The following is a 15,417-nucleotide window of genomic DNA, read 5'->3' as shown; positions in this document are numbered from 1 at the left end:
CAAACATTACAGGGTGGAGTTTTTTATTGGTTCGTGTAAATTAATGACCAAATGTGCTGGAAGGGAAGTTAACCCACAGAAGAGGTGGAGAAGACTTTTTCTGCTAAGATGTTTGCCATGCTGATGTGGTGACATGACACAGATCCACAATCCTAACCATATCAAGGAAATTAGACCGCATCCAGCTCAGCTAAAGCAATCCTTGATTCACTGTAAGAACATGGATTTCAGTGTGCAAGTATTTTGAGTCTTGAAAATATATTTGAACATTTATGGATGTGTGGCCTAAACTGCTGTGCAGTAAATATTTAAGAGGGTCAAGAACGAAATTACTTGAAGATACTCAAAAGATCAAAAAATCTTTGGGCTTCATGTCACAGGAAATAACTCATGTAGCAACTGGAGAAAGAAGCCTCGAGGAGCTGCTGGAGGAAATCAAATAACTCCAGAAACTGGTAAAAAAAAAATTAAAAAAATAAGACAAGAAAATCAAAGAACTGGAAAAAAGAATTGATGGCTTGGAACATTATTCAAGAATGGATAATGTCCTGATATCAGGGCTTGGAATACAACACACATGCACCGGCTACAACCGGTGGTGGGGTAGATGAAAATCTGCAAAATTAAACTCTGATTTGCTCACAATTCAACACGTAATAAAGCTTATTGACAGCAAAGACATTACAATAGGCATTAAAAACATTGCTGCTTGCCATGTTCTGCCTTCAGAAATACAGTAAAAAGCCAAACATTATGATTGGCTTTACCAACAGGAAGCACAAAATGAAGGTGCTTAGAAATGCCAGAAAGTTGAAGGGCACAGATGTTTACGTGAATTAGCACCTAACCAAGAAAAAATGTCGAAATTGCAAGAGAAGTAAGGATTCTGAGAAAAGAAAGGAAGATTTAAGAAACCTGGACAAGAAACTGTAGATAGATAAATAGATAAAGTCCTGATTAATAATTAATGTGTAAAGATTTCCACAGTGTGAGATCATCCTCAACTATTTTTAGAAGCTGGACATAATTTAGCTTTGTTAGTTCTGACAACCTGGTAGAAATGTTTATTTCTAAGTATCTAATATATCCTGATTGTGCAGTATCAGGATTAATCTGGAAAGTGCAGTTAATGGGTAAAACAATGGCTTTAGGCCAATTAATGGAGTAGTCAGAGATTGATAAGAATATATTAATCAGTGTGATTCCCTGATAAAGACAAGATTGAGAGTTTTGGAGGAAGAGTAATACATCATCTGCATAGAGACTTGTCCTTTACTCTATATTTCTGCCATTGAAACTTTTTTTAAAATTTGTTCTTTATCTTAATACTAGCTGTTTAGGGTTCAATAAAGATTGAAAAAAGCGAGGGGGGAGTGGCCAGCCTTGTCTAGTGCCCCTCTACAGACTGAAGCTTGGAGAAGTTTGATCATTTGTTCTAACACATGCATTAGAATAATTATATAATAACTTTATCTAGTCAAAAAAAGATGAGCCAAATCTAAATTTGTTCAATGTTGCAAATAAGAATTTCCAGCTTACCTGGTCAAATGTTCTTTCTGCATCTAGAGAGAGTATGATAAGTAGATGCAAGTGTTGGGTCTTTACCTCATTTTATTTCCACTCAAACATTAACCACATTCATGTTTTGAGATATTTTCCTAATTTCTGAAACCATTTTGTGGAAAGTGGGTGCTAGTGTGGTCCAAAGTTCTTTAAAGAATTCTGCTGGAAAACCATCTGGACCTGGGGCTTTATTACTGGGCATGTGTTGTAGAGCTTCATGGAGTTCACCTATTGAGATGGGTAAATCCAGAACCACTCCCTGTTCCTGTTGTAATTTTATTAGCTTTAGTAAGGAGTGAGTATAATGTTTTATAGAAATCCTTAAAAAGGTCATTTATTCTGTCAGGATTGTGGGTGATATTTCCTGCTGAATCCTTAACAGAGGAGATGATTGTTTTCTCCTTGTTGGCCAGAAATCTTCCAGATTTGTTGCCATATTCAAAGTTTTCAAAGTGAAGTCTTTGCAGCAAAATCTTTTCTTCTCATTTATTTCATTCATCTCAAATTTAGCTTTTCTTATATTGTTCAGCATGTGTTCTTCTGGAGAAGCCATGTAGGGATCTTCTAGAGATTTAATTCTAAGCTCTTGTTCTTAAACTGTCCTTTCTCTTATGTGTGACAATGAGATTATTTTCTCTCTCATTTTTCCGTTTCCTGCTTCCCAAACAACACATGCTGATGTGTCTGGTAGGTCATTATTTTCTATATATAAAGACTATTCCCTTTTGAGATGACTGATAAAATTAGGATATATAAGTAATAATGTATTAAATCTCCAGTTTCTAGAAGGTGGTTTAATTTTCATATCAATTAAAATGAATGAGACCTGTGTATGAGGGGCCGTTTGAGACATTATTCAGAATTACCCTCTCACAGACACATGTCAAATTTAAGTCATTCACACATTATACTGAAACCTCTCATATATCATACTGAAACTTCCTCTCATTTACTATACTGAAATGCTCTCACATAGTGAAATCTCCTCGTATATTCTTTACCGAAATGCTCTTAGACACTATATTGAAATCATTCACACACTATAGTGAAATTTCTGAAATCACATTTCCCCAGTATGTATGAAAAGAATTCTACTAGTGTGTGTGAGAGCGGATTTCACTTGAAAAGAAAGTCATTTCAGTTGAAACGGAAGTCACGTGGTAGAAAAAAATACCAAAACAAAACAAAACAAAAAAAAAAATGCAGGAGCGCCTTTTCAGTACAAACCAAAGAAGAAGAAGTTGGAGAACACCGTGACAGATGTTTTGCGAAGACTTATGCTGTATTAATATCTGTTCAGTCGCCTGTAAGTGAACTCAGTGAAGCAGCTGGCATCTCCAAAACCATTCTGGCCTCAGCAGAGACTATTATGGGTTAAGGTGACATCAGCCGGACAACCGACAGCAGTAAGTCTGAATGAGGATATGCTAAGTAGCCACCTAGCATATCTCAGCCATTAGGATATACAGTGCTGTAAAATGAAGAAGAGGAGGAGTGAGGTGAGGACTTAAGCTGTTGGCTGTCATGACATGAGATGATAAAAAGTCCTGGTTTGCACCGTCAGATCCATCAGCAGTTAGTTCAGGACTGAGGAACACACAGCAAGAGAGCAGCTTTGGAACAAACTCTAACATCTGAGAATTAAAAATTATCAGTGGCTGCTCATTAGACAGAAACTTCAACTACTTTTTATAGTGTTGTCAGATTATTTTCTATTTTTAATCAAACAGCAACGTGAGTTACAGCTGAGATGACCCTCATAAGGAAAAAGCAACCTGGGTGAGTGATACAGAAAATAATGTAGCAAGGTACAGATGATTTTTACTGATTTAACACAAGTAACAACCAGGAAAACATTTACACTGAAGAAGCTCTGCAGTAAGGATTCATTGTTGTATTACCTCTGACACTTTTGTTTACTATCTAACTGATTCTTGGCCAAGTTACCAAAAATGTAAACCAATATTAATCTCAAGTTCTTTTAGAAAACTCTGAGTTAAAAGATGCATTTTCCTTTTATTGTTTTAAAGACAACATATTGTAAACGTTTGATATTTGACCTGAAGACATTAATGTAACACATTAGTGTCCAGTTTTCACTCTGCTTTTAATTTTGTAATTATTAATGAAAATAATCAAACAAGCTCACAATGTGTTGCTATATGTTGAACTTATAGATCTGCTATTTTCTTGTGTGACATTTTTGTATGATGCACCCGACCCCTATGGCCCCTCCTGCAGGTGGTGTTTAGCCTCCTGTCTGGCTCCTCCCCTAAAGACCTGTTTGCAGTGGGTGCCCCACCAAAGCCTCGTTTGATTTAAACTGCCCGGATCAGAGTGAGAGGCTGCTTTTATGAGCCCTATGTGAGGCTGAGATGTGGGTGCAAAGAAGAGGAAGATTTGTGTGTTTGGAGCGACAACAGGAAACCCTCCTCTTCCTCCTGATTACTGTTGGGCTTCATGTTTTTATAAAAAGCACTTGGATTCATGTGCTTCCAGTTCCTCCTCCCGCCTGTAGAGGACAGTGCCATGGTAACCTCCTTGTTGACCTCCTCCTCAGGTGCGGTGAGTAGCAGCTCGTCGGCGTCCCAGATGGCGGGCAGCGTCAGCTTGGTGTCCTTCAACAGCTGCGGCCTGGAGGGCATGCACCAACGCTCCTACTCCATCTCCAGTGCCGACCAGCGGACCGACGCCACAGTCATCGCCAACTCCGGAGTCAGCACAGGTCAGTGTGCAGCTGTGCGAGGGGGCTTGGTAGGCCCCACCGTGGAGCTCTGCAAGGGGGCTTAGTAGGCCCCACCGTGAAGCTCTGCGAGGGGGCTTGGTAGGCCCCACCGTGGAGCTCTGCGAGGGGGCTTAGTAGGCCCCACCATGGAGCTCTATGAGGGGACTTCGTAGGTCCCACTGTGGAGTTCTGCGAGGGGGCTTAGTAGGCCCCACCGTGGAGCTCTGCGAGGGGGCTTAGTAGGCCCCACCATGGAGCTCTATGAGGGGACTTCGTAGGTCCCACTGTGGAGTTCTGCGAGGGGGCTTAGTAGGCCCCACCGTGGAGCTCTGCGAGGGGGCTTAGCAGGCCCCACCATGGAGCTCTGCGAGGGGGCTTAGCAGGCCCCACCGTGGAGCTCTGCGAGGGGGCTTAGCAGGCCCCACCGTGCAGCTCTACGAGGAGGCCTATCATTTGTTTCCTATGGATTTAGCTGCCAGAGTCTAATGCTGCTTTAACTGTTTGTCACGCTAATGAAATCTGTGTGTCCTTTTGTGTGTGTGTAGCAGTGTGTGTGAGGCTTCAAGTGGCAGTATTACCTCCTTAGGACCAAACACACACACAGAGCGAGATGCAATGACTGACAGCTGTTAGACTGTGTGTTGCTGTGACAATAAGTTTGACTGGCAGCTCTATTGTCAGCCTTGCACCCTCCAGCCTTTCTCAAGTAACGTTTAAAGCTGTGAAATGCTTTCAATGGACCCCCAGGGGCCACACACACAAACACACACAGGAGTCTTACTAGAGCTGCGGGGATACTCAGTCTTGGTCTCCGAGGAACCTTAAAAAGAAGATTCATGCCAAAATAAGGACTTAAATATTTAGATGAAATCTTAAATCATTAACTGAAAGGCTGTAAAGCCCACACGCAAGACTGGTTTAGCATCTAGTCACAAACCACCGTTAAACCAGTCTGAAGTCTCATTTCATCATTTTCTATATGTCTTAATCAAATTCAGGGTCGTCAGTCTGAAACCTGTTTAAGAAAATATCACAAAACCACCGAAAATCCATTTCAAACCCAGATTAGCTTTAAACCAGTTTAATCCTTACAAAAATGTTCCAAAACATAATTAAGACCTCTCTATAACTACACCACCCAAAGCTGAAAACCAGCTTCAGACCAAGTCCAAAACTAGTTCAATTCTCCTCCGAACTGACCCAAAACCAAGCTCAGAACAACTGGAAACAGACCCACAAGCAGGACAAAAACCAGTCTTTTAAAGATATTTCTTATCATTGTTATGCTGATGATATTCAGCTTTTTGTTTCTTTTAAACCTCAGGATGTTTTTAAGTTTCAGATCATGCTTGGGTGTTTGGATGCTCTCAGGAGCTGGATGAATGGTAACTTTCTCCAACTTAATGATGTAAAACTGAGGTCCTTGTTTGTGCCCCTGGCAGATTTTTCCCTGAGATAGCTGAGAGTCTTGGCCCACTTGCCTCATGTATTAAGCCCTCGGTCAGGAACCTTGGTGTAACCCTTGACCCTGCAATGTCTTTAGATGCTCATGTAAAATCACTTGTTCGCTCTTGTTTCTATCACCTCAAAAACATTGCTAAGCTGAGTCCAGTTGTTTCATCATCTGAGATGGAGATGATCGTTCATGCCTTCATCTCATCCAGACCGGATCATTGTAATTCCCTCTTCACGTGTTTAAGCAAAAAATCGCTTGACCGTCACCAGTTGGTTCAGAACGCTGCTGCAAGGCTGATAACTCAACCCCCCAAATTCACCCATCTCACTCCTTTACTAGTCCAGCTGCACTGGCTTCCCATTTATTACAGGGTGTATTTTAAAATTCTGGTTTTTACCTATCAAGCCCTACATGACCAACCACCTGAATACATCAGGGATCTCCTACAGCTCTACGTGTCCAGCAGGTCCCTGAGATTGACTCATCAAGATCTGCTGGTCGTTGAGCCAACACGGCTGAAAACTAAGGGTGACAGAGCCTTTGCAGCAGTGGCTCCTGTCCTCTGGAACTCCTTCCTCTGAGCCTGAGATCTGTGGACTCCATGATCTCTTTTAAAAAGTAGCTAAAAACACATCTTTTTAAACTTGCTTTTACTTAGTCTTATTTGTTTTTATTCTCTCTGTATTACTGTTATTTAGTGTTTTATCTTATTGTTAAGCACTTTGTGATTTTTATCTTGAAAGGTGCTATATAAATAAACATTTACTTACTTACTTACTTTAAAGCAAAGCCCATGTCAGACCTTTAAAAGTGGTACAATCCTTGTCAATGTCCGATGTTTCTACGTGGAGAGCAAAGGGAGCAGAGAGGAGCCCAGTGCATCATTTCCAGGACCTGGGCTTGGCCCCTTAGTTCCATTGAAAGGAACTCTGAATGCTTCAGCATACCAAGAGATTTTGGACAATTCCACACTCCCAACTTTGTGGGAAGAATTTGGGAATGGCCCTTTTCTGTTGAACATGACTGTACACCAGTGCACAAAGCAGGTCCATAAAGACCTGGATGATTAGGTTGGTGTGGATGAACTTGATCGGCCTGCGCAGTCTTGACCTCGACCTGAAAGAACACCGTTGGGATGAATTAGAGTGGTGGCTGAGAGCCAGGTCTTCTGGTCTGTCCTCTCAGAGGTGCTTCTGGAGGAATAGTCAAAGATTTCTATAAACACACTCCTAAACCTGTGGAAAGCATTCCCATGAGGAGTAGCAGCTGTTAAAGCTGCAAAGGGAGGGCCACCATCATACTGAACTCATTTGGGATGTCAATTAAGTTCATACAAGAGTCAAGGCAGGCGAGCCAATACTTTTGTCAATAAAGTGTACCTCTCAGGGTACTTGGAGATACTCAAAGTCAAGTCAAAGTCACTTTATTTGTCAGTTCTGCAGTATGTACAACACATACAGAGGATCGAAATTGCTTTTCACTCAGACCCAAGGTGCAGACAATAAACACTTAACATACATCTTTAAGTAAAAGAAAAGGTCTCTGCTTTGCTATATTATATATAAAAAACTATATTATGCTATATAAAAGGAATAAAAGCAAGAAAATAAAAATAATGAAAAAGGCACAAGTAGGAGAAACTCCAAGGGGTACACGAGAAAGTAAAAAAATGTAGTATGATATGATGTGATATCAATATGATATGATAATATGATATCAATAAAGGTTCATAAACTAAAATGTATATTTAATTTTAGTTGAATTAATTTAAACAAACCCAGATCACCTCCATACCAGGATTACTGACACATTCTGGTTCAAACCAGATGACATCACCTGCCAATCACCAAGAACCTGCTGAATCATAGCACTGATGCAGAAAACAGAGTCCAGAACCAAAGAAGGGGAAAAAGGACGCAGAAAAGTTCTGTCAGTATGACGGTGGAAATGTTGTACTGGGTTTTCCATCCATGAACTGTAGCCCAGCCAAGACATGATGTTTGTGATGTAGGTAGAAGGCAGCTAGAACATGGCTGGTTTGATTTAAGCTGCCGGGATCAGAGTGAGAGGCTGCTTTTATGAGCCCCATGTGAGGCTGAGATGTGGATGCAAAGAAGAGGAAGATTTGTGTGTTTGGAGCGATGACAGGAAACCCTCCTCTTCCTCCTGATTACTGTTGGGCTTCATGTTTTTATAAAAAGCACTTGGATTCATGTGCTTCCAGTTCCTCCTCCCGCCTGTAGAGGACAGTGCCATGGTAACCTCCTTGTTGACCTCCTCCTCAGGTGCGGTGACCAGCAGCTCGTCGGTGTCCCAGATGGCGAGCAGCGTCAGCTTGGTGTCCTTCAACAGCCACGGCCTGGAGGGCATGCACCAACGCTCCTACTCCGTCTCCAGTGCCGACCAGTGGACCGACGCCACCGTCATCGCCAACTCCAGACTCAGCACAGGTCAGTGTGCAGCAAGGTTATAATAGTCTCTGGTTTTTTATATGTTTTAGTTTTTATTTCGTTTTAACTTTTTCTTTTCAAATTCAGTTAGTTTTAATTAGTTTTTAGAGCAAATTTTCTAGTTTTTATTAGTTTTTGTTTTTTAAAAATGCTTAGTTTTAGTTTAGTTTTTATTAGTTTTAGTGTTAGTTTTAGTTTTTTGTTTGTTTTTTCTAAATTAGAGTATTTGCCAAGTGCAAAATTCAAAATCATCAGAATAAGCACTGTATAATAAAAACTTACACTTTTTAAAAACTGTATCAGGAGGAAACATGAACAGCCAACGACAAATCAAATACAACAGCCCATAAGACAACAGACTTAAGTAAAAAAATGTGTGCAATGCTGCTTCTGAGATAGTGTGCTAGGTAAAACTCAACATAACCAACATACTAAAGACACACAACAACATAACATTAATCCATTCAAGAGAGAGTTTACAGTTCTTGGTAGCCAGGAGTCTAAAGAAGCTCAATCTGACTAACCATGAACAACCTGAAAAACCCAACAAACTCTAGACCAGAGCTTTAATTCATTCAGATGAAACAATTCACAATTAACTGCATAAAGAATTGAACTAAAGGTGCAGCAGCTTTAGAACAAATTACTGCATCTGGATCTGAAATGTTCACACTTCATTAGCGCCTGATTTTCTGCTCTGCTGTTTCACAAAATGCACAAAAAGTCTTTTATAAATAAAGTTTTCCTGTCCTTTGACTCACATAAAAAAGGTTTCTAGGACCTCCTTCTTCCACCTACTTTATATTCCCAAGATGAGGAGCATCCTGTCTAAGAGTGATGCAGGAAAACTAGTCCATGGATTACAGATTCCCCATTATTGTTCTGTCCCAGAAATGCTCTGAAAGTCTCCATCTGATATAAAAGTTTGGCTTCAGGAAGCACAGCTTTCAGTTATCGGACCCTCTCTGTGGAACCGGCTCCCAGTTTAACTTCAGGTATCAGACCCCCTCTCCACCTTCAGATTATCTTCTAACTTTCCTTCCTTCCTGATAAACCTTATAGCAGGTCTGGTTTGGTGACCCTGATCCATCCCTCTAGTCCTGCTGCTCTATGCCGAGGCTGCTGGGGGACGTCCCATGATGCACTGGGCTCCTCTCTGCTCCCTTTACTCTCCACGTAGAAACATCGGACATTGACAAGGATTATACCACTTTTAAAGGTCTGACATGGGCTTTACTTTAAACTGGTTTTGGTCCTGCTTGTGGGTCTGTTTCCAGTTGTTCTGAGCTTGGTTTTGGGTCAGTTCGGAGGAGAATTGAACTAGTTTTGGACTTGGTCTGAAGCTGGTTTTCAGCTTTGGGTGGTGTAGTTATAGAGAGGTCTTAATTATGTTTTGGAAAAGTTTTATAAGGATTAAACTGGTTTAAAGCTAATCTGGGTTTGAAATGGATTTTCAGTGGTTTTGTGATATTTTCTTAAACAGGTTTCAGACTGACGACCCTGAATTGGATTAAGACATATAGAAAATGATGAAATGAGACTTCAGACTGGTTTAACGGTGGTTTGTGACTAGATGCTGAACCAGTCTTGCCTGTGGGCTTTACAGCCTTTCAGTTAATGATTTAAGACTTCATCTTAATATTTAAGTCCTTATTTTGGCATGAATCTTATTTTTAAGGCTCCTCGGAGACCAAGACTGAGTGTCCCCGCAGCTCTAGTAAGACTCCTGTGTGTGTTTGTGTGTGTGGCCCCTGGGGGTCCATTGAAAGCATTTCACAGCTTTAAACGTTACTTGAGAAAGACTGGAGGGTGCAAGGCTGACAACAGAGCTGCCAGTCAAACTTATTGTCACGGCAACACACAGTCTGACAGCTGTCAGTCTTTGCATCTCGCTCTGTGTGTGTGTTTGGTCCTCAGGAGGTAATACTGCCACTTAAAGCCTCACACACACTGCTACACACACTCTGGCAGCTAAATCAATAGGAGACAAATGATAGGCCCCATCGCAGAGCTCCACGGTGGGGCCTACTGAGCCCCCTCGCAGTGCAGGAAAGCACATGGTTTTAAAATAGGCTATTCCAACTCGCCATGTAATACTTGGTCAGGTACCTTAAACTAATTTCTTCATTGGAGGATATCTACAGCAGTGTGACTGTCTTTACAGCGTATTTACAGGTGCACCAGGTTATGATTTGATACAGACACAACCACACTAAATAACCAGCAAAAACTAGGTGAGCTGAGGGCATCTTACATTGCTACTCCCACACACTGAAGATGTCCCAAAAACCTTGCTAAACATTAATAGTTTTGCAGCATTTTATCACTACCATCCATTATCGAGTTACATCCCATCAACAACCATAAACAGGACAAAAAAAAATGAGTCTTCACCATGTCCTGATTTGTATGAGGTGTATCCAGTTTCCAGTATAGAGCATTTTGATTCTGAAAAGGCATCTGAACCATAAAGGTTGTTTGGCAAACTACAGTTATTCTCAACACACTGTGAAGACATTGCCCAGTGCTGTGTGTGTTTGTGTGTCTGAAAAAGGGTTCAGTGGTAAGAGACTATGGCTCAAATAAACAACAAAAGCTCCCCGTCAGGGAATCAAACTGGTCTTCTGCATGAGAGGCGGAGACACTGGTCACTATACTAACAAGGAATGCTCTGTAGGCCCAAAAGCTTCACATCCACTACCAAAGGTAAACTATACAATTTGGAACAAGCTCATAGTAACTGCTGAGTTGGAAGCTGCCAGAGTTTCATTGTAAAGGATTACACCCGTTACACTTGCGAGGCTTCTGCGTGAGGGCGGTTACGGCGTCATCGCCACAAACATCGAGTGTGTCTGTGGAGGCTTGATGAGCACCTCTTGTACACCTAACGTACACCCTGCTACACAGACGGTTACGCAGATGTAATCTTACGTAGACACCAGACGAGTATAAATCCAGCTTAAGGCAGTGGTCGCCAACCAGTTGATTGCCATCAGTATCAGCTCTGTCCATTTGTCCACCGCAAGGTTGTCCAGTGACAATCCCTTAACACTGGAAGCCAGGGAGGGCTAGAGGACAAAGTTTGGTTATGAGGCAGCATTCTTGCTCCAGATACCCAAATCTCACCTGGCTGCACTGTGCTGAGGGTGAAGTCCGGGTATTGTGTAGTATTAGTGCTGCAAATACCGAAATCTCACTCTACTGCGCTGTGGTGAGGGTAAAACTTTCCCATATAAAGTGTGAGTTTTGTCACCCAAAAGCCCAGCCCATTCCAAAGAAGTCTCATCCATCATTCAAACATCTTCCTGTCATTTACTGGAGCTTCAAACATCAGTTTAAAAAATTCACTTTGCAGGATGACATGATGGTTCTGTATTCTTTCAAAGTTCTTTTTGGAGTACCAGGGGCGCGAAGGCGGACTTTGGAATAATTAAAGCCAGAGCAAAATTGTGAAATTTATTCAAACCCCTCCTAGGGCCCATGTTAAGGGATTGCCATTGGACAACCCCTTTTCTGTAGGCGTGATAGATCTGAACTTGAACTTTACTGTATTGTTGGGAAAAACTATGTTTCCAGTAAAAATATTCATGCTTTAGAAAAATACTTATAAGATTGACAGTTGATCACTCAAACAAATTTCCTACAGTCTTTATGGCCCCTGAAGCTCAACATTGTTCATTTTGGTTCACCCTATGGCTCTGTCACTAATCTTTGCATAGTGAAGAATTTATTAGAAAACTCTGATTTTGTTTCCATAAAATGTGTCTCTACTTTTTACAGGTCCAATATTTTACTACAAACTAATTTTATCTCTCTTTAAAATTTTAGATTTCATTTTGTTATTTGCTTCTTTATTATAATTAAAGGTGTTCCTGTCAAACATTATTATTAACAATATAAATATTAGTTATTATTTTCTGTTTGGGAGCTTGTGTGTTTAACTAGAACTGCACTTCTGAAAAAGACTTACTGTCATGGACAAGTCACTTCTAGGAGTCATCTGAGGGTTTTTCCAGGAAAATGTCCAAGGCAGGTCCGTTATCTGGTAATTCCTGTAGATCTTCAGTCTGAAACAGAGCAAACAAGCACATCACTCACAGGACAACAAACCAGGTTAGAAATGATCCTCCTAACTAAGGATAAAGTCTTCCTTGTCTGCTCATCCATGTCATTTGAGAGATCCACAACCTCACAACACGCCACATGTGATTCACTGTCTGAGGACTGAACTCAGACAATAAATCCAGTTGTTGGATCAACATAAAAACACCATCTATTTCCTGTCTAGAGAACAAAGGGTAGACTGTCTTTGTCTCAGCAGACCGTAGAGGATTATTCTGCCTCTTTTCTTCAAAGGTCTGGTCCTATCTACATTCTGGAAAAACACATTGTTAGTAAAGATCCTGTATGATACACTTTCAAAATATATTGGGGACTGTACTCAGACACTGAACACAACTTTTGTACCAAATTAAATAACACCACAGCAAATACCTCTCCAACTGTCCTGCAAACTCATAAAAATAATTAATTACACAAAAATCTGACATTTGATTTCTACTGAAAGTAAAATAAATGGAAAATGTTTTATTTAAGATAATTCAGAACAAATTATCCTACTTTTGATCAAATGATCTTAGTAAATATGAACGCAACCATTTAGGAAATTCTTAGCCAACATTAAGCAGGAATGTATAAAATGTGGGAATTTATAGATTAGAATGAATAAACAGGAAATAATAAGATGCTTACATACAAGATAAAGGTTAACAAGCTACTAATGACATAACAAAACATAAGTTCTGCTATTAAGAAGAAAAACATCCCAGTTAAAAGTTCCTTCCTCAGATTATCTCCAGTAAAAGAAACTCTGAGGGGATGAAGGGGAGAAGGTTTTTTCTCACGCTGCCATTGTTTCATGCTCCTTTCTAGTATCTGATCCCTCGTAACACAAATGTTGAAGATGTTGGTTTTATCCTCTCTTTCATTCAGGCTTTCCATGACATCTGCAATGCTTATGGTGACACAGGAAAGAGAAAAAAGTTCATTTTGTGAAGGTTTTATATAAATATCTCTGGAATGTAGAAACTTTGAGAGAAAAAGCGTTGTCATAAAGTCCCTTTTCATCTCTTGATGAGCCTTAAACTGCTGTGGACCATCTCTGCTGCATAACTTCTGTTTCCATCCAAGGTGATGACATTTGATTCATCACAAGCTCTGAAAATAAACCTGCTTTAGATAAACTGCACAGCAAGATGATCTACAAATCATTGCATCCTGTTTCTATTTACATTTCACACAATGTCACAAGTTTTTATTTAGAATCGGGAGGAAAACATGTTTGAAAACGACTTTAGAAATATAAACTGTACATGACAGAAAGCAGAAGAAAAGGAAAGTTTAGGACATAAATGATAAATATTAGTTACAGAAACGTTACTCTGACATGTTTGAGCTTTATTCTGTCCTCTTACAATAATAATCAAACATTATGATATAAATGACATCTAGTTATTTTAGATCAGCTATAACATCACAAACATATTTTCTGACTTCTGACCTGATCCTAAATATGACAACATTCAATCACAATCATTATGATTTATAATCTATTAAATATTTGGCCGATTATGCATCTTAATCTAAACTAAAAACCTTTTGACCAGAATTCTGTCAGAATATCAGAGAATATTCAGTCAGTAAAGTCACTTCCACCATTTCCTGCTTTTTATGTGTCAACTTTAACACATTCATGTACAGCTGCCATGAAACAAGCAGCAGGTATGAACTTTCTATATTTACATCAGATAACAATTTCCTGGCACCGAAACACTGAAACAAGAAAAAACCTTCATCAAACTAAACAACAAAACAAAACGTCTGATCAAGAAACCAAAAGAGTCCAAACCAGAACTCAACTAAACCCACAGACCATGTTATTGACGGCTGAAACTGTGATAGAAACGACCAAACACACACAAACTGGTTACCATTAAATGCAGCTGCACAAGTTTGAAAGATGGACATGAGGTCAGTTTTCTAGAAGTCACATAATCAGATATTTACTGTCTAATCTAAACTGTTTGAAGCCGGCAGAAAGTTTACATTTAGCAAATGACATCTCAGAAAACTGAACTCATTTCACGTTTGTGGCATAATGTGACTGAAATGTTTGGAAAACTGGAAAAATATGACAAAGTTTTGTAATGTAGTTACACTTTTGTCATGTGTGTAACTACATGTGCACTATTTTTCTAAACATTTCAGTCATATTAAACCATAAAATGTGAAATGACTTCAGTTTACTTTGAAGTCATTTGCTAAATGAACAATTATAAATATATTTCTTTAACTTTATGTGTTCAGAGGTTGAATCCCTCCTACCTTGTAACAGCTGCAGGCAGGTCTTCTGCTGCTCTCCTTCCTCTCTTTAGTTTCCTTAATATTCCACTTACCAGAAACGTTTCCTTCTACAATCTGAGAAAAATAAAACTCCTCCATAAATCAGGAAAGCTTCCTTCATCCAGCAGGTCCAGAGTCTCTCTAACAGGTTTTCAGAGCTGCTTGTAGAAGGAGACGTTCTAAACTTGTCTTTATTATGTCTCACCGAACGCTACGTCAGAAAGGCAGCGTGGAGTCCTGGATACGTGCCGCGCATGCGCAGTAACGTAGCAGCTGTTTGTAGTTCAGTATGGTGACACAGTTCTACGTAGCTTCCAGAGGACCAGTTCACGTGCAGGATCGGGATGATTGACAGGTCGCCATCTTTCCTGTTAGTGAGGAGATAAAAGGAAAACGGCGTCATGGCCTCAGGAAGAAGTTACCGTAGCGGTTCAGAAAAACGGAGGAAGAGAGACAGTCAGAGGTGGGACACTGGCGCGTGATGTGGAGAGAGAGAGAGAGAGAGAGAGAGAGAGAGAGAGAGAGAGAGAGAGAGAGAGAGAGAGAGAGATTGTAATTAGTACTGCTAGCTAGCTCAGCTAGCCTCGGCTAAATGCTAGTTAGCTAGCTAGGAGTTTAACTCATAAATCAGTTTTAGTGTTTCATTTATTAAATTAACTTGAAAAGAATTAACAAACTGATCAAGAAAGCCGGTTCTGTGCTTGGAGTAACTCTGGAGCCGCTGGAGTTGATCATCAAAAAAAGAATTCTGTACAAGCTGACGAAGATAATGGAAGATCCTTCACACCCTCTACACAACGCCGTGACGAAACAACAGAGTG

The 15,417-nt window shown here is 40.2% G+C and overlaps 1 long non-coding RNA gene across 1 annotated transcript; it reads right to left on the bottom strand.

The window, feature by feature from the left end:
• Nucleotides 1–5,277: 5,277 nt before the first annotated feature.
• On the bottom strand, nt 5,278–14,873 carry LOC121635356. Its single transcript, XR_006009429.1, has 3 exons — nt 14,579–14,873; nt 12,165–12,261; nt 5,278–5,303 (listed from the first exon to the last, which is right to left on the bottom strand). It is a non-coding gene; the product is annotated as an uncharacterized LOC121635356 (long non-coding RNA).
• Between the last annotated feature and the right edge of the window lie 544 nt (nt 14,874–15,417).

This window comes from Melanotaenia boesemani, chromosome 24, assembly GCF_017639745.1.
Source record: "Melanotaenia boesemani isolate fMelBoe1 chromosome 24, fMelBoe1.pri, whole genome shotgun sequence".
Taxonomy (NCBI): Eukaryota; Metazoa; Chordata; class Actinopteri; order Atheriniformes; family Melanotaeniidae; genus Melanotaenia; species Melanotaenia boesemani.
This window is presented reverse-complemented; position numbering and strand designations above follow the sequence as displayed.